Source organism: Pseudochaenichthys georgianus, chromosome 13, assembly GCF_902827115.2.
Source record: "Pseudochaenichthys georgianus chromosome 13, fPseGeo1.2, whole genome shotgun sequence".
Classification (NCBI taxonomy): domain Eukaryota; kingdom Metazoa; phylum Chordata; class Actinopteri; order Perciformes; family Channichthyidae; genus Pseudochaenichthys; species Pseudochaenichthys georgianus.
Genome location: NC_047515.1, coordinates 6,771,751 through 6,793,010, shown reverse-complemented (window position 1 = coordinate 6,793,010; position 21,260 = coordinate 6,771,751). Strand labels below are relative to the sequence as shown.

Sequence of the window (21,260 nt, the reverse complement as noted above, 5' to 3'; positions counted from 1 at the left end):
GCTTTCGTTGCTTTTAGATGAGGTTCTTGAGATTTTCACAGCGTGACTCGATCCTTGAATGATTTGTTCAGTGGCAGTCCTCGGTTGCTGAAGACAAAATGAAGAACGAACAGTTAGTGGCAAAGCTGCATCGTATACTGTGTGGTCGTCATGGATTGCTCGTAATGATTGGCCGGCCAAGTTTATGCACATTTCAGAGGGCAAACGTGTGTGTGTGTGGTTGTTAAAAGGTGCAACCTAATCAGTCCAAAAGAGGGCGGTGCCTGTGGGGGTGAAAACCATATATTTGTGTGACTTTAAAGATTTGCGTCTTTAGTTGCTTGGAGCTAGAGACAGGAAGTAAGAAAGTATTAGGACACCGACTAACATGTTGTTGGTGTGTTTTCTTTCAGCAGACTTTTTGTAATAAGTCGAACATGATATTTCCAGCTTTATCCCTTAATGTATATTTGTATGTCAGTATTTGCAATGTAATTACATACACGCTATATTATATACTGTATATATATTCATTTCATGAGTACTTTTAGGGTTAGGGTTATCAGATCAAACACCAACACCAGCTGCTCATAGAGAAGTTTTAAATCTTTTCAAACACCTTCAAGACCATACTGAGATGATTCCTAGAAGATGTTCTGTTTTCTCCTCATTGCTACAGATGTTGTCTTGTATGTTGACACTTTATGTATACATGTGCTAGTGCGGCTGTCACACCAACGTGTATTCTCCATCTTCCTGCCTCTTCAGCTTTTTGCTTCAGCTGTTATTCTTCACTGTCTGAGTAAACCAGCATGAAACGGTTGAGAGCAATGCATCCACGCAGACGGGTACCCCCACTCTGCGTTCCCTCTTCTTATCGCGACCCGTCGTGTCTGCCTGTCGCAGTGAGATGAGAGACTCGAAGGGGCAAGATTGCATGCCCACCTCCGATAGAATCGCCGTGTGTCTGCTGTCAGTTATCTCCCGTGTGTTAAGGAATCGTCAGGTAGTGCCGCTGATAAGGCAGACAGGAAGCCCCCCGCTTGACGTTTAGACAAAAGGCGAGGAAGCCTCTCTCTGTCCCCTTTCTCTGCTCCTGATAGTTCAAAAGACATTTCCACTCTTTGCGCCTTTTCAAATATTCGAATTATTCTGGTCACTGCACTGATATGCAGATTGCTTGATGTGGGAGTATTGTAATCATGCCAGAGTGACATTCTTCCTCTTTTCAATCTGCTTCTAAACAAACTCCTCTAATTGCTTTACCGTTAGAGATGATAGTTAAATTCACCCCTCAACATACAAGCGGGTGTTTGTTTGTTTTTCTCTCAGATTAATCCCTGTGGCGGTCCTTCTCTCACTCTCCGGTGATTAAAAAGTGCACTTGTGAAATCAAGCATTGCTTCCATGCTGGCTGGTGAAACAAGACTGGAACCTTGTAAGACATCAGTGTAGGGCTTATTTCGCTCCGAGTGCTCATGTTGTTGCCAGTGTCCGTTCCTATCTCGAGTTCAAAGGTCTCTACAGCACCAGGGTTTCATCTGCCCCCGCCCCAACCCCCCTGCTCTCTGCTCGTTCTCTGTTGACGGTCCTTTCCGTTTCACTCCACTGGCTTCACTCAAATGTCACACTCGTCAGACTGCCTGATTTTTCAAACAGCTACAAGCACATCTGAGTGTAGTATACCCCCGACCCCCTTCTTCTCTTTCATTCCCTACCATATTTCAAATACATACAGAGTGGTCCAGTGATGACATATTTGTGTAGGCCGACCCAGAAGCTAGTATCTAGTATCGCAAGGTTTCTTTCGAGAAAAAGCAATAGGATTTTCCCATTGGATTTTGGGATATTTCAGAAAAGCAAAACATTATTTTTATACTTCAACGTTTTGTTCAGAAGGATTCGCATTCAGAAAACTAATTTTGAAGCGTAAATGCAATCGGCACAGGTCAAAAGGCTATAAAGCAACTACAGCATGATCACATGACTGCTCGTCACCACCGCGATAACCTTATTGATTGTGTTAAGTCTCATTCAGTCTTGTTTAAGTCATATCTTGTCAATTGTTAGCAACCGCTGTTTTTAGGACACAATTCCACAAGTGAGCTTATTAACCTGTTTGCGTCGTAGAACAAAATGACTACATCTCGTAAGGTTGTGTAAACCACAGACTTTGTATCAGGCATCTAAGCAAAAACAAACACCTTGACGTCTAAAGGAGGGATCACAGAAGTGGTTATATGCTAACTCATCCAGGTTTTAGGACTCATTCCTGCACCACTTTATAGGTCATTATTGTTTTTTAAAATTATTTTAACAAGTTAATTCCTCAAATCTGGGGATACACAGCCTACATACACACAACAATACACAGGGTGGAGGCAGCAGGAGCTCAAGTTCTTACGGTACGTCCACACAGCAGCTTCAGAAGAAACTTCCACCGCTTCCAACGCTTCTCTTCCCATTGACTCTGAATGGGGATGACCTCACTTTGCCTCGCTTTTCGCCGAACTGCATTGTGGGGGAGCGAAGCGAAGATTTCCAGGATGTCGAGGATCTCCAGGATTCAAAAGTTGAGCAATGTTCAACTTTTGAAGCTGAGCTGGAAGCGCCAGCCAATCAAACACGTTTATGCAAATCTGACAGCGCTAGCCAATCAAACCGCGTGTAAGCAGGGAGAACCAGACCGCAGTTCATTTCCTCATATTCCAAACGAGAAATTACGGTAGCAAATCACCCGGTTCTTTACGACCAGAACTATTAACGGGATACAAACCGGAGGAACCAGGCGTGGAGGGAGGTGGCAGAGACAGTGGGTGAAACTGGTAGGTTTCCGCCTGTTTGGGGAGTTTATATATATATATATTGCTCGCATAAAATCCCCGGGGGTTTTTGCTTTGTATGTCGGGGGCGGGAGATTCATGTGATTGGTTGTTGGTCGCATTGCTCGCAAAAAATCCCCAAGCTGTCAGACACGCCCAGCTCCAAGATTTTCAAGATTTTTGAAAAGCTGATGTGTGGACGTACCTTTATTGTTAATGAAAAACTACTATGCAAGGAGGCACCAGTGTTGGCAAGCAGCGCAACAGTGGGGAGTACATTTAATGTTATGTAAATGTCCCACAGTATATCACCTCAGGCAAAACACACAAGAGTGCTCACAAGAAACCACAGTATTTGTCATAGTTCAATTAATTAGGAAGCTTTAACCTAAAGCTATGTGAACCCCAAATTCATGTTGCAAGATGCAGGAAGTGTGTTCAGAGGATAGTGCGTAACAGCGATAGTGTATCTCAAAACTTGAATTGGACATGGCAGATAATATTGAGAAGACCTCGTGTCACCATGTGTAGGTCAGATGCACTCGCACCATGTTGAAATCGTTCACATGTTGCCAGTTGCTTTCTAAAATCTTCCTATCTGTGCCCCCCCTCCCCCCGCCACCTTCTTATCACCTCGGCCCCCTCATCTCCTTCATCCGGTCTTCTGCCAATTTGAGATGGCTCTCCTCTCGACCTGTTGGAGTGGAGAGCCCCTATGTGGGCTTATCTTGTTCCACCGGAGAGCAGTAAACACTCGTTTTTGTGGCTGTCAGTCTGCTGAAGGCGGGCAGCCATGCGGAACACAGCGCAGCGTCAGCAGCATCCCAGCAGTGGAAATAGAGCCCGTTTCCTCTTTCCTCTAGCCTCCCACTGAACAATGGCATTGCCTACTAAGGCTGCCACATATTGATTTTAAGGGTTGTTTTTTTGTGTGATTTGCTATTCGTCTTTCCTTTTTGAGAGTTTTCTATCTAATATATTGCACTCATGCGGAGTAACACGTTATTGTAAACATCTCAATTTTGGTTTATGAGAATTAAGACAGACGTTGGAACTAAACACAACTTTACTGTACAGTTTGACTTTCAAGGCATCTCATCGACACCTACTGTATACAACATACATCTATTGTTTTCTAACAAATCCAGTTTTTCATTATTTCATTGTGTTGAAGAATTCCTTTACATAAAAAAGTAAATAGTATAAAATCTATTGAATATCACAAATGTTACTGTGCATGGATGGAGTCGTTACCATTTACTGTTGTAGACCATGAACTGTAATTGAATGTTCTTTAAAAAGCTATAAGCTAGTTTATTGGCAAGTTTGAAACCAACTAATAATCAAAGTTTACATTTCAGTTCATAACCCTAACCTGACCCTAACCCTAACCCTAACACACAATGGTATCGAGTACTGGCTATACAAGTCTACCAAATTTCACAACTAAGGAAATAAATGCTTTGCTCTGTCTCTAATAAGCGACTTTACAGACCATGTTTACGAAACACGTTCCAATTATTTTACTTATGGCTTACAGAAAAGCAGGGAAATAAAACCCATTATTATGAGGGTCACTGGATAGTCAACATAGAGCTTCCTTTCATTAGCTGAAAACCAGTTTTCTAATCTGTGTATCCAGTTTCCACTTTGGTTTTCAGCCAGATTGTAGGCAGAACACACTCATGCAGGTGAATCACTCAGAAACACACAGGCTTTGATGATTCCAGGCCCACAGGTCCTATGAAGGACCCCATTTCAGCTCCTAATGGTACGGAGAAATAGGTTTCAGGCATAGTGGATGGTATCTTTGTGTTTTTGTCTGGAAGAGATGAAAGGAGGCCAGACTCCGCATATGTAGCTGTGAGGATTGTGACTGGCTGCCTTTCTCATCTCAACCCCATTCTACAGAATTAATGATAGCAGCTCCATCACTCCATGGACTGGAGGGACAGTGGGGGTTGTGAATGAAGGGATAGGGATTACTCTGCTGAATCCTCAGATGGAGTTATTTTTCTTCAGAATAACTTGGCGGGGTTTCTCACTCTGTACAGTCTTGCCCTCCTCCGTTTCGAACCCCAAAAACCCTTTCATTTTGGGCTCTGAAAACATAGGAGAAGCAAGAAGACCATGACATTTAATCAAAACTAAAATGTTCAGATAGAGACCGACATTCAGACAGCCGTGGAAAGTGTTCGTTTTAGTTACCAACTAATAATGAAGGAGTTCCCCGGATAGTTAACAGCGAGTAGTTCGACCAGGGATGAGCAACTTTGATGGTGGTGGGGGCCACATAATTGATGTACTGGCCACCAGGGGGCCGCAGATTCACTTGGAACATGCACACACAAAAATTCCATGTGTTGTATATGTAATTATTAACAAATTAAGTTTAACATCTTCATTGACATTTTACAATCTTTCAGGGAACATCCTCTAATAAGCTCACTAAACAAATATCAGTTCACAGAAATGTTATTTAATGTTTACAAGTGGCATGTTTGCATTGAACAGGTTTTTTAACAGTGGAATAAAACTATTTTAAACGATTGGAAAGCACGGAACATGTGTGTGCATTGAGATTAACCATTAAGATGACATACACATGAAGTCATGAACACTAACCCAGACATTAGTTGTCTAACTTGAACCTAAAACACTTGTAGCCTGTCTCTGCATTCCCCCTATTCCACAATAAGGGGAATGTCAACGTCTGCTGTTCCTCAGCACCACTCCCCCTCCCTCCGCTGAAATTATGAATGAAAAGCGTATAGTAATCATAAATAACACGGAAGGGTCTGTGACAGTTTATTTTCATCTGATTTCAAATAAACAAAGTCTTTAGAATATTAAACTTGTTTCGCCAAATTCAGATGATGAATACAACTTTTAAGCTTGTAAAGGCATAATTACAAGCGCCAACTTAACGTCACAGCAGGCATAACAACAGCCGGTGTTTCTTGTGAGGGTTTCCGCGGGAAACAAACACAATACACACATATGCGTCACAGATTATTTTGCGGTATTTGAAATCATCTACGCAGCTCGCGACGTAACTAGGAGTCTAGTGGATGGTATCAGAACTACAAGTACAATTAAATAATAATTTTATTTTTTTTATTATTAATTACGTTGTTTATAAATTAATCTGAGGGCCGCAAAAAGAGGAGGTGGGGGCCGCCATTTGCCCATCCCTGAGTTAGAAAGTTTGCCGCACCGTGTAATTACTGACTTTGGTTGGCTATTACCGTTTTTTTTTAACTAATGTATTTAGGCTAAAGAACATCCAAGTGCCCAATCATTTTCTACAGTAAGTCAAGACATTGAATACCTCCATCTTCAGTGTGGAGGGAAGATTTCCATGTGGTACCAGGAAGTTAACCTTGACACATATTATAGTAGTGGCCAAACAGTGGTACTACAACGTCCATGTAAGTCTGTGACATTGTTAGGCCCCATTGACTTACTTTGGGAAAGAACTATCTGTAAAAAGCCCTTAATTAGGTCCCAATAGGAGTAAAATTCCTTAAAGCCAAATCCATCATTATTTCTATTCATTCATTTGACCGAGCCGGACCAGACGTGATGCTGCTGTGACGAGACCATTGGTGTGAGGGTTTATCATTCAGCAGTTAGCATTTATCCCAAGGCAGCCTAACAGAGCCACAGGGGTCAGGTTCACTGCTAGTTTTCTTACATCTTAATTTCAAATATTTCAATTTTTTGTGTCCAACCTCGTTTATTATCTACCTATTGTTGTGATTATTGTCTTAAAACAGTGTCAATTTAAAGTAGAAAGCATTATTCATTTTGTGGAATTAAAAAGAAGCCTATTTTAAAGCTATTTAATGACATTAGCAAAAGCTAGCAATCTGAGCTAAAATGCTAATCATCGGAAACATTATACATGCTAAACATCAGCCTTTCATTGTTCACAAGTTAGCACGCTGAGATCTTTCAACAGCATCACGTGTGTCTCCATCAGTTCAAAGCTGATGGCTGTACACTGACTTGTCCTTTGTTATGGGCTTAAACCCATCTTCACATGTGTGTGTGTGTGAGGGGAAATCACTGTCCCTTATTTTGTACGTTTTATTAATATATCTTCATTCAATCAGTCCTGAAGATCACAGAGATGTTACACCAGAATTCATGGTTACAACAATAAAAGTGTGTGTTGTGAGGGAGGGCCGTGATGAGTTTGTGTGTCTACAGTATGTGTGTCAGGTGATCCATCACGTTCTTCGGCAGTAAACAGCCAAGGCGGTGAAGTGCTTGATCTTCCCCAAAGCTGCGAGCTGCTGATAGGGCCCACATCTCAGCACACCACCCCTCATATTTCTTCCTCTAATTGGATTGCAGCTTGTCACCGTCTCATTTGTATACGACCAGCGCCTCCTCCGCATTTACGACAGTCTGCCGCAGATTGCTTAGCTCTGGGCTTCTCGGCACAGCATAAGTAATGACTTTGCTTGGTAATATTTCCTATCCATTCATATTTATCTCTTTCGCGTCTTGTCCTCCATCTCACTCTCTTTCTTTACCTATCTACCTTTTCCTTTCCTAGCTGTTGATTTATTTTGCCTCTCTCTAGCCCCTGATGAAGTCAAATAGTCTGTCCGTGCTCCAGTGGGGCTTCACACCCTTCTTTGTAGCAGTCTCTCACCAGGGGACATGTTGTTCAGTGCTGCTGGATCTCAGGATGGATGGAGACAGTGGGAGGACAGATCCGAGGTGACAGATGTAGCTGCTGGACACTGCCACTACCGTGCAGTGGACCACCAGACAGTATGAGCCAGCGAAGGCCAGTTTTTATCAGAACTTCAGATCAGTGACCGAGTTCCATCAAACTAGTCAGAATAAAATGTCCTCCTTTTCAAGCCCAGTGAACAGCTTTATGTGAAAAGGTGTGGACATATCTGTCTCTGAAACTTGCTCAGAATCATTTTGACAATTCATAATCAGCCAGCCCTGCCATTGAGATTGTATTCACTCTACTATTGTGAAAGGAAATACATGTAAGCTTCAGATAGCACACAAAGGGTCTTCTGCATGTTAATATATGCTTTCTGTAAATATATTTTTCATGTAAAGGCTCTACTGGAATCTACATATAACGGCAATGCTTTCTGTAAACATGTGGTTACTCAAAATGCATAGTTTTTTCAGAGGTGTTAGACCATCCTCCAGCTTTGAATAGCTTATCTAGGTTTGCTGAAGACAGTACACTTAGAATTCTTCCCTGCTTGTTATCTATTCATACCGACACTGGTATTTTACTTCACCATTAACAGCATGCACTAGTGTGCTCACCACAACATCCAGCTATCAATCTATCCCCAGTTAGCATTCAATCATGTCCGCAGGTCTCAGTGAATTCATCCTCGGTCAGACACATCTAGCATAGAGAGTATTGCTTTGTATTGACTCAAAGCATTCCCTCTAAATCACAATTCCTGGCATAGCTGAGCCATAAGGCTGCCATACTATTTCCATTTGGCGTTGTTTGACAGGTGGATCCAGCCATCTCTCTAGGGCGGGTTTTCTTTTTTTTACATTAATTAGTTTGCCATCCGTGGGTGGGGAAGTGACAGCCGCCAGAACCTGAGCGCAGTCTGGATCCTCTCTGATTATTGCTACACTTAGAGCAGGAGCAGGGTCCCTGTCTCTCAGCGGGTTTGGCACAAGCAGCGAGCAAAATCAAATGCAATAAAAGCATGTCTGGATTAGAGCTTTTTAAGCGAGAGAAGAGCCTTTAATTGCTTAGGCTTTGTACCGCTCAACAAAGAGCCGGCAATACTAATCTGTAGCTCAAGGGTGAATGTTTGTGACGAAACAAGCATCGATGTCGAGGAAGAAAGGCATTTCGGCGTGGAGGATTTGAACAGAGTCGGTGACAAAGACACAGGATTTCAATTAGATGCTGGTAGTTTTCTTTCATCATGACAGTCTGTGATTTTGTGTTGGAATGACTAGATTATACCTCAGTGAGCCCCTCACTTTCTATGGTTTGTGTGGAAACTACAGACTAAGGATCTCTGATTTAATTACATAGTCGTGGCTGTCATATTAATCCGTTTTGTTAATACTGAACTCATTAAAGTAAAAACTGGAAGCACTCAGAGTCTGACAGGGCAAGAAGCCTCTGTTAGTCAAACTTAATGAGAAAGAGAAAATAAAGGCAAATGCTTCAATGATTAGCCAAACTGTTTATTGTAATCACGACACACACACACACACCACACACACACACACACACACCACACACACACACACACACACACACACACACACACACACACACACACACACCACAACACACACACACACACACACACACACACACACACACACACACACACACACACACACACACACACACACACACACACACACACACACACACACACACACACACACACACACACACACACACCTCGAGTTAGTTGCGTTTCGTGCAATGAGAAATTATTGCTAACAGTTTGCTTAGGCTCACATTTGGTTTGACTACGAATAAAAGTATTCCAGATGATTTACATGTTAGTTGTTATTAGACTTGTTCATTTGGGCTTTTTATTATTCGCTATCATCTTGTAGTATTTACACCTTTTGATATGTTTTTTGCAATTAAATCACAGCAAAGTCTGTTCATTTTGGGTTCAAATCACTGTAGTGGAGAAAATGGATTCAGCCGACTTGGTTCTTCCTGGCCCTGGTATGCTTAAAATAGTCGTCCAATCATTCTAACGTTACATTTGACATTCACTGCAGATACTGTAATTGTGCTAAAGTCATGTACATGCGTATTAAGTGTCCTTCTAGGCTTCCGGTGGTGAGGTGTAGATCCGGATATTCACATGTGCCGCTGCTCCTCTCATCTGCTGCTAGAAAAACAGGACAGGCAGTATCTTGGCATATAGCTCTTCTTCTGTCTAAGCAGCAGATCAATGCATCTGCACTGATACGAGCTGGAGCTGCCTATTGATCCACCCTGCCTCGTCTTTGTCCTCAGTCATTATGGAGATGAGAGAGTGACCTTTGCCAGAGGTGCCAGGACAGGAAAGGAGACTGTTTAACATCTTTCACGAGAAAAAGGCCTACCCTGAGACTCCAATACCACTGCGCTGATATACAGTACTGGTCCAACTATGCCTACTAGAACTTATTATCTTTACTAAATAATGTTTTCCTGGTGTTTTGTTTAGTTTTTATCAGTTTTGTTGTACTATAAACAAGAACATTGATATTGGTTGCTATACAGTAGCTACCATGGATGTAGTGCATTGTATTAATATGTTCTGTTGTATCGGGTGCAGCATGGAGTGAAATTAATGTTAACGTCATCTACTCTAGAAGCAATAGTAGTCATAGTAGTTGTGGTAATAAGAGCAGTGAATGGTATGGCATTAGTGGTAGCAGCAGGGATAACTGGAGTAGTCATATTACATTGAGCAGTACCAAAAATAGCAGTGGCCGAACCGTGGTCCATCACAACTGGACCTTCTGTAGACACACACACCACCCGCCGCCCCCCCCTGCCATTATAATGTCCGTCTTTTCACTGAGTCTTAAAAAGGGTACTCGCAACAATTCTGCAACAACTTCATCTTCACCTGTTGCACTTGTCATTTCAACATTACAAACAATAAAACGGCATGAATTGCTTCGTGGCATTTATCTAGATCCTCTGTCTCGAGCCAGTTAACTACCGGGCCTTCTAGAGCACCCTGGAACCGAGGGGAACTCTGAAAGAATACGCCCATTGGCTACAAATCAATATATGATTGGTATATGATTGGATCCAAACGTACGCTCTCATTCAGTGCAACGGCCAGGGCATTCGATCAAGGATGTAGAATACCGTGATTGAAAGATATTCTACCCAGAGACCCAGAACAAGATCTGATTGGTTGCTTTCTTTTCTAACACAACACCACTGAAATGCGTAGTGCATGGTCCGAGAAGGACAAACAAATCAACGTAACACTGTAATATTACAGATCAACAACACAGATACGATTCTCATTTATTCATTTTATATATATTTTATTGCATTTTATTTATATAATTAAATCGATTTTTTGTTTGTTTTATCTGAGTGTTCCAGGGTATTCTCTGAATGCCTTGAAGGCCCTGACGGTTTGCCACTGCAAAATAGAGATAACGTAGAAGTCTATTCATTTGCTTGGGGGCGTTCTCGAGAGCCACTGATCGGATCGACTTCACCATAGACAGCACACTGCCTTGACTTCTCTGTAATACACCCGCCAAGGGTAAAGCTGATTGGATGAACAATTATTGTGTTATTAGCCGCCATACAACTTGGAGGGCAAGCTTTACCTTAGCAACAATGTATGAAACATCAGCATTATCGTTCTGTACCAATTTTGGTGATAATTGTGCACATTTGCGGGAACAATAATGAAAAACAGATTTGGCTACTATTCAAAATTGCGCAAAATCATGTAACAATTCAAGGCTACCGGTGGCCCCAGCTGACTTTGATGTCTAATGGCGCATTTCCACCGCAGGCCTCGCTCGACCTAGTACGGTTTGGTTAGGCCTTGTTAGGCCCGGCTCACTTTAATGCTGCACTTCCATTACAGTTTAGGAACTGGGGTAGTATCTATAGTAACGCTGTGTAGGCGGAGCCGTGATGTAATCTTCAATGAGCGCCCCAGAAAAACAACACAGCCGTTAGCTCTTAGCACTCAGAGCTCACAGCTCTTCATATCTGTTCAGAAACTAGACAAAAGTTAAAAAAGTACAAACCACAGACTGTCTGTGTCATGGCGAATACAGTCGCTGCTTTATTTATGTCGGTAGGCCGTTGTTGTGAGTGTGGACGGTCGGAGCATATACTGCGTTAGCTTAGCCGATCTCCATTTAGAAAACACACATTTTAAAATGGTTTTTCGCCTGCCGTCTGTCTGCAGACTTGTCAAAGCATTAATTCATGGTTTTTACTAACCGGTATCAGTATGTCGTTACTTCTGCATAATTTTGAAACGTGTATTATAATTAAATCATGGTCAAATATGTTCATCTTGTTGTAGTTGTAGCTCCCTTGCCAGCCGATTCTCTCTCTAGTTTAGCAACTCAGCCCGACTCAGCCCTGTTTGTTGGCCCCGATAGAACCACGATTTTGTCGGGCCAGAAAAAAGGTGAAAAGGTAGCCCCGGGCCAGAACTAGGCATAGTGAAAACGCAACCAAAAACGGGCCGGCACGACACGGCACGATTAAACCGTGCTCCGCGCCGTGGTGGAAATGCGCCATAAGTGGGGTTAAGTGGGCTCAGTTCTAATGATAAAGTGAATGTATTGATATTATCTGAAACCAGAAAGAAGTTTTTTTTCACCAACCATGTCATGCTAACTTGTCGGGAAAAGGGTTGAATATTGCTCCAATGTTAGACTAGTTTTGGGTGAGGAAAACAACACTGGCATGGCCAAATTGACAAGAATCAGGTTTAGCCCCTAGTTAGCCACTGTCACAACCAGATACTACATTAATGCTAATCACATGCAGTTTGTGCAAAAATCATGCAGCTTTTTGCATTGAACAGTCTTGGAATGGCATTTCAAGTTCAAATGCCAGCCAATAGTGTTTTTTATTTGACCATGCTGTATACAATCAGCAAGCAATTAGTCGCATTAGCAGCTAAAGTACTTTCCGGTTATTCATGTGTATCAGCTAGTAAGACTTAGATAGAAAAAGTTATATGATTAGCCATGCAAAGGCACATATTCCAAAATCACCCAGCATCCAGTCTAATGTTTGGTCGGGCTTATTCTTCTTGAACAAAGACATGCCTCATTCTGTGTAACTAAATTATTAACATTTGTATTCATTTGTTTGCTGCAGATGTTTTTATTAAGCAATATAGATTAAGATGTTTTTACCAGAGCAAAGTTGGTTTGACTCTAATGTTTCTGGTATTCAGTTTTTAATGAGCCACAGGCAGGCTGAGAGCCTTGTGTTTGGGTATAATGATGTTTGCCGATACCTGTTATTATTAATACTGCATGACTACGTGTCCCTCGCTGCAGGTGTTAGGAGATGAATCGATATGCTGAGGGATGTTTTAAAGTGGGTAACATTTTGATACTGGCAACACTGGATTAAGATTCTGGATGTATGCCCTAGAATCAATTATTCCTCATATAAACATTTAAAATGTGCTACAAATATACTTGTTTATACATGAAATTGGCATCAAAAAAGATTCTTATTTGTATTTCCGTATTCTACAGAGAGAATCAGATGTTATAGAGGTATAGATAATAAAAAAATGCATTATAGTTTATATTTTTTGTCAAGGAAACCTAACTGACTAAGTGTGTGTTGTCCAGCGGAATGCCCAATTTAGACGGATTCAAGTATGAACAATCCAAGCAATGGTGACTTTACAAGCACTTTTCTGATTCCAGGGAGGTTAATTCCTTTCAGATAAATTATTTAAGGTTTTTATGTGACATGTGCAGGAAGTGTTTAGTCTCATTCAGACTTTCACATTTTGTTAACAACATTAAAAAGAATCATTAAATACCACAATGGTGGACGTCCAAAGCCACTTTGATGTGACTAATCAGAATCAGAAATCCTTTATTAGTCTCACAGCTGGGAAATGTACATTGTTACAGCAAAAAGTGGCATAGCAGATAAAAAAAATAAAGAAAAAAATAAAGAAAAAGATAACTACTTAACACACCAAACCGCCTTTATCTTAGGTGCGGTGATGCGAAGTCTAGCTACCGTGATGTATTCTGTGTATAGCCTTATATAAGTATTAATACAGGTAATTGCATTTAACCTGTTAAGCCCAAGAGGATTCTAATCCGGGTCCTGCGGGTAGTTTTTTCACAAAACTGTGTCTCAGGGCTTCTTAATATTTAAAATATTTTTCACTATAAGTAATTTTTCTTTTTGGACGGACACTATAATTTACATTTTTTTATTATGTTCAATCTGAATTTATTTTAAAAATAAAAACCTCTACTGTATATTGATTCTGACAATTCTACATCCAACTCACAGATAGTAACCTTGCTTTGAGAAAAAAGATTATTAATTTACCCCTTTTAGAAGGGAAGATATGGTCATTTGTTCTGGGAATGCCATTTTCAAGCCTGAGATCTGAAAAACAGGCTAAGGGCTTAACAGGTTAAGCTTTCATTACAAGTAGCATACATATGTGGAGCTTATTCTTCCTTAACAAAACGTCTAAACAATGTCTGATTACCAAATATCGATTTTGTGCAAAAACATTATCCTTGTATAACAAAACCACACACACGCACGCACGCACGCACATGCACGCACACACACACACACACACACACACACACACACACACACACACACACACACACACACACACACACACACACACACACACACACACACACACACACACACACACACACACACACACACACACACACACACACACACACACACACACACACACACACACACACACCTGCCTGGCCTGCTGATACCCTCTCAGTTCTTCCTGCACAAACGCCAAGTGGTCAGCTGATCCAAAGCCAAAATCATTCTGTTAAAACGCAGCGTAGGAGTTTGCTTCTCTTCTTCCTTTCATGTCTGTTCTAAGTTCATCTGCAGCAACAAAACTGCTTGATCCAGATGCTCCTCTCTCCACAGACAGAGTAAGTGCTCTATTTTGTTCTCTCGGCAGACAAGTAGAATATTCCGGAGGGAACAAATCACCCTTCCCCCGTGCAGAGAAGTTGCTTATTAAAATATTGATATGTATGTAAGAAGGACATCAAGACTCTTTTTGTCTCTCCTCCCAGCAAAGATACACCTTCATGTACAGTGATATGAATGCTTAGTCAGCCAGGTGCTGTAGTTTTCAGCTGAATGACTGTGCATCCATGGAGAGAGTTTAAAAATAATCCAGTGATCAGGCTCTGGATCCTTTCATCTTCTACTGTAAACTCCTCTGAACTTTAATGATTGGGATTTGTATCGGACTCATGGCTTATTCAAGGACAGGCTTACATTCTCTGTTGTGGCTCTCTGACAGCCTGGGGGATAGACATCAAAGTGTCTCTTAGGGTGCTTTGCCCCTTTTCACATTCTTCTTCCTGCTGCATCACAAAGTCTAGAAAACTGCTGCTGAAGGAATAGTAAAAACACTAAAAGGAAGAGCGAAAACGGTATCCTTTGTGGACTGATCATTTATTAGGCTGAGGCTTGAACACTGTGACAGTTTCATATTGTTATTATTGACAACTAGTTAGGTGGCATTATTTGAATAATTTGAATGTTAAGTTCATAAGATCGTTGTGTTTGATACCATGACAACTTTTTCCACAGAGGTAGTTCCATGACCAGTTAGGCAGAGGTGGGAGTAAGTCCTACATGTGCAGGTCATGAGCAAGTCTCAAGTCTTGACCTACAAGTATCAAGCAAGTCCCAAGTCACTGTGGTGAGGGTCAAGCAAGTCAAGTCAAGTCATACAACATTCTGATGAACAAGCCCAGTTTCCACATTTAAATCAGTGGTTATGAAAATGGATTCAACCCACACTATGATCTTCATTACATACACAGTTAATCATTTGAAATCTAATTTAGACCAATGACAATCATATTAGATCCATATTAACCCTAGAACTGCAGACAATATAGCGAGGACTCAAAAAGTCTGTTCAAAAAGGCAGAACTCCAGGTAAGAAAATCATAGATGGCTTTTGCCATTACACATATTTAATGGAAATTTCTGTTAACCGCCAACAGCGTCAGCACCGACAGAGATATCATTTTCAAATCATTTAATTTGTTCCTCTTCATAATTTTCTTATAAACTAAGTAGGACGATATTTAAAACTCACTTAATTTGGTTAATTTAGAAATTGCTTCAGTTTATCATTATAATTATAATAATGCAGTTTATTTATATAGCGCTTTTCACAACTCAAAGACGCTTTACAGTATGAGGGAGGGTAGACAAACAAGGACAGGAAAACAAGTAAGTATAGTAAAATAAATAAAAAATAAATAAAAAGGCAGTCAAGAGGAAGTTGATTGAGAGGGGGGGGGGGCTTATGGGTAGACAGAGTTGAAAAGATGTGTTTTGATGCTGATGCTGACAGCCCCGCTCCTGCCGTCCGCTTGTGGCAGACCACACTTCCACGCTCACCGGCAGGCACCGACTGGCCATTGGGAGGACCGTTGGGATGATTTCTGATTCTGATTCGTCACATCAAAGTGGCTTTGAACGTGCACCATTGTGGTATGTGAAAGTCTGATTGAGACTAAACACTTCCTGCACATGTCACATAAAAACCTTAAATAATTTATCTGAAAGGAATCAGAAAAGTGCTTGTAAAGTCACCATTGCTTGGATTGTTCATACTTGAATCCGTCTAAATTGGGCATTCCGCTGGACAACACACACTTAGTGAGTTAGGTTTCCTTGACAAAAAATATAAACTATAATGCATTTTTTTATTATCTATACATCTATAAAATCTGATTCTCTCTGTAGAATACGGAAATACAAATAAGAATCTTTTTTGATGCCAATTTCATGTATAAACAAGTATATTTGTAGCACATTTTAAATGTTTATATGAGGAATAATTGATTCTAGGGCATACATCCAGAATCTTAATCCAGTGTTGCCAGTATCAAAATGTTACCCACTTTAAAACATCCCTCAGCATATCGATTCATCTCCTAACACCTGCAGCGAGGGACACGTAGTCATGCAGTATTAATAATAACAGGTATCGGCAAACATCATTATACCCAAACACAAGGCTCTCAGCCTGCCTGTGGCTCATTAAAAACTGAATACCAGAAACATTAGAGTCAAACCAACTTTGCTCTGGTAAAAACATGTTAATCTATATTGCTTAATAAAAACATCTGCAGCAAACAAATGAATACAAATGTTAATAATTTAGTTACACAGCATGAGGCATGTCTTTGTTCAAGAAGAATAAGCCCGACCAAACATTAGACTGGATGCTGGGTGATTTTGGAATATGTGCCTTTGCATGGCTAATCATATAACTTTTTCTATCTAAGTCTTACTAGCTGATAAACATGAATAACCGGAAAGTACTTTAGCTGCTAATGCGACTAATTGCTTGCTGATTTTATACAGCATGTTCAAATAAAAAAACAATGGTCCCACTACTATTGGCTGGCATTTTAACTTGAAATGCCATTCCAAGACTGTTCAATGCAAAAAGCTGCATGATTTTTGCACTAAACTGCATGTGATTAGCATTAATGTAGTATCTGGTTGTGACAGCGGCTAACTAGGGGCTAACCCTAACCCTGATTCTTGTCAATTTGGCCATGCCAGTGTTGTTTTCCTCACCCAAAACTAGTCTAACATTGGAGCAATATTCAACCCTTTTCCCGACAAGTTAGCATGACATGGTTGGTGAAAAAAAACTTCTTTCTGGTTTCAGATAATATCAATACATTCACTTTATCATTAGAACTGAGCCCACTTAACCCCACTTATGGCGCATTTCCACCATGGCGCGGAGCACGGTTTAAGCGTGCCGTGTCGTGCCGGCCCGTTTTTGGTTGCGTTTTCACTATGCCTAGTTCTGGCCCGGGGCTACCTTTTCACCTTTTTTCTGGCCCGACAAAATCGTGGTTCTATCGGGGCCAACAAACAGGGCTGAGTCGGGCTGAGTTTGCTAAACTAGAGAGAGAATCGCTGGCAAGGGAGCTACAACTACAACAAGATGAACATATTTGACTGTGATTTAATTGTAATACACGTTTCAAAATGATGCCGAAGTAACAACATACTTATACCGGTTAGTAAAAACCATGAATTAATGCTTTGACAAGTCTGCAGACAGACGGCAGGCGAAAAACCTTTTAGAATGCGTGTTTTCTAAATGGAGATCGGCTAAGCTAACGTTATATATGCTCCGACCGTCCACACTCACAACAACGGCCTACCGACATAAATAAACCAGCGACTGTATTCTCCATGACACAGACACTCTGTGGTTTGTACTTGTTTAACTTTTGTCTAGTTTCTGAACAGATCGTATCTGTCCCCGGCTGTTTGAAGAGCAAGCATGGGAAACAAAAGACAGCATTTACCTGTTTGCATCCAGCTAGCCATGCCTTCCTGGTGTACCAGCTACTGAGAAGCCTCTTTGATACTATTTGTCTTTTTCACGAGCTTGCTGTGATATATACAAATCGGGTTGGTCCGGTCCAAGGTCTTTAAGTATAAATGTATCTCCCAAACTTCTCCTTTCGAAAGGATTGGAGAGTAGCTCTTGCACGGAATTGGGTGCGGAATTGGGTGCGGACCGAGGTCCGGCGACTCCACCTGCACACCATTCTCATCCAACTTCTGCGTCACCTTGGTCACTCACGAGTCTAAAAAAACAACTCACGTCAACGCACGTAATTTATTTATAAAAATAAAATATATATATTTTTTAAATATTTTTATTTTAATATATTTTTTTAATTTAATATTTTTTTTAATATTTTTTTTTGTATGTGGGAAGAGGTGGGTCGGCGCCCCTAGCGCCCCTATGGGCCGGTCGCCACTGATACACATACATACTGATACATAGACACATATATACACACGTATAAATAAAAAGAAGAAGGCAGCAGTAAATCAAAAATAATGGTCACAGATGTGATGGGGATGAATATGAATTTAAATATTTTTGAAAATAATTTTTTTTAAAGCTGTCTCCTCCAAAAGAATCAGTCCTGTTTCATACATGCATCTGATTTACTTAGTGTCAAAGGAACTGACAGAATCCACTGCACACCTAGAGCGTGCACATCACGTGTTCCACCTCGCGGCAGCAGGCTGAGAACCAGTGAGTCCATTTGGGATTCTTTCTCCTTCACTGTGTTTCTTGTAGATTTACCTGCCAGCATGTGTGTGTTGGAGAAGCCAGGCGCTGGCTGGGAAGTGGCTCAGCTACAATAAACCCTGATTGTTTGAAGCAGATAGCTATTAGTCGGGGAGAGTGGGAGCCATTATGGTGGAAATGAAGCATTGTTAAAGAAACATAAGACTTCCCTCAGCGGATGATAGCCTCCTGAAGGGGTCTCAGATTAGATCTCACAGGTGCACTTGGGAGGGGAGCGCTGATCATTACACTGGGAGAAATATAGCGGCTCATCAAATCTCCTCAGAAATGAATATTAAGTCTTATTACGAGAAGGATAGGGAGGGTAAGAAGCCATCGTTGTGAGCAATTGACAAGAATTGTTTGGCTTTCACCATTTAGCTTTTAACAAGAAGTTTACCAATTGACTGAAGTGTAACAGAATCATTGCACTGCGTCACATAAAGAAGTGTTGGAAGGAAATATGTCTGGCACGGAACAAGCAGTGAGGGAACAAGGACAGAGGAGTTGTTTAAAGATATCTGGGTTATTTCATCCGAAAAATGGAAAATCCTTTTAAACCAAGAATCTCAACAACAAGGCCAATATAACAGGTCAATACGAATAACTGATCAATCTAACAGCAACTGGATATGGTGCTCTCAACAAGCTGACCTCACAATCTTCTTCTTATTTTGTGTATAGCTTGGCGCTTTGGATCCTTTGAGTCAACACCTTAATATAGTCTGTGTCTAACAACAAGCGGGTGATGGCGGTGATTCAGCTATGTGTGTGTCCAACAATGAAAAAGGAGGGAACACATTTAGTAACTTTGCCAAACAAAACAACACACAGGGGATAACTTAAATGGTCACACCACACTAAACAAACTAACTGAACCCATAGCCCCCCCATGACATGAAAGCACATGGTTTGGCCCAATTGGCTGCTACCAGAATGTAAGTGTCCTCAACACTTAGCCCCACTCTTTTGCTCCACCGGGAAGAAACCTACCCAACAAGCATGATAACTCGAAGACAAAGAAAGAATGACTTTATAGCAAACTAATACTCATGTTAACCTGACAGTGCTAACGTGTGAGCACCTACACTAAACAATGTGAGGTTAAAAGCAAATAAACCATTTGAATCCACTGTGTGGTGGAGAGCGGCTGAAATGAACCTGTGTAGGTGGAAACTAATGGAGGTGAGTGGGCTTTAGGATTACATTACCATGTGGCCATCACGATGTCTAAATTCAGCTTTGGGAGATGGAGTGAGTCTGTGAGCAAATGCCTGTCTCCATCCAGAGCATGAGACACGTTTCCTCTGCCTTCATGTCACAGTGAAGCAGAGCAGTGAACAGGGGCAGATCAAGAGCATTTCAGATTCTCTGGCTATGAAGTTATACTTTCTGCTGTCAAAATCACTGCAGCTCTGTGAAATGAGCTCAAGACAGATAACTCAGTCACACAGTCTGCATCTCTTCCTCTGAGTAGAGAGATACATATACAGTATATACAGTATATACGCATAATGTGCTTATAGTGGAATGCCATTCAAATAAACGACACAGCAGCAAGTCTAATTATAGCAGAACTCCAATAGAAATGTCTGTTCAGTCCTTCCAGTTTCTCAGCTGACAGCAACTGCTGAATTCCACACTAAATCCGTAATATAATGGATTTTTGTACAGTCAGTCCTGCATAATTTAAAATTCCACCATAGCAGTTTTTAACAATGTGGCTTAATGCAATACTGTGAGTTGTTTCATGGAAAGTAAAATTCATCTGAATTCCACTGAATCTTTCAGCATCTAACAAAGGCCACATGCTCACTGTTGGCCCATCAGTTTGTGGTAATTGTATAATTGTAATGCTGGTACAATGGAAAGTCAAATACCAAGCACTTAGAACAAGCTTAATCCCTACATAGGATGCCGCTGTGGCTCATTAGAAAGAATAGTTTAGAACAGGGGTGTCAAACTCAAGGCCCGGGGGCCAAATACGGCCCGCGACTTCATTTTATGCGGCCCTCAAGAGCTTGCAAAGAATAGAATACGTTTATTATACGGTTACATGCCACTTTACAGAAGCACATTGCCCATATACTACATGTCCCACAATGCATCTCATTTTGTGACATGCGCACTGAAGGGACTTGAAATTGGTTGCAATTATTTTCCCCAGACTTCTGCTTTCAGACTAGTTAATTATGAAGTCATTATACCCTCCGATAATAATCAAATACAGCGGCAATAATTTAATATGATACATAATTTTATATATGTACATTTATATAGCTACAACCGGCCCTTTGAGTGCAACCATAATGCTGATGTGGCCCGCCATGAAATTGAGTTTGACCCCCCTGGTTTAGAAGGTTGGTAGTTAGATCCCGACCCCCAGCGGTCAACATGCTGATATGTTCTTGGGCAAGATACTGAATCCCACATTTTCTCCCGATGGCATGGCCAAAGGTGTGTGAGTGTGTGGATATGAGTTAGAGCAGGTGGCACCCACATATTGCCTTGGTATACCTTGTGTGAATGGGTGAATGCTGAGAATACTGACTTGTGTTATGTAAAA

The 21,260-nt window shown here is 41.1% G+C and overlaps 1 protein-coding gene across 1 annotated transcript in view; it reads left to right on the top strand.

Annotated features, from left to right (window-relative positions):
• The window catches only part of LOC117456936 (seizure protein 6 homolog), a 263,764-nt gene that overhangs the window by 87,421 nt on the left and 155,083 nt on the right, over positions 1 to 21,260 (top strand).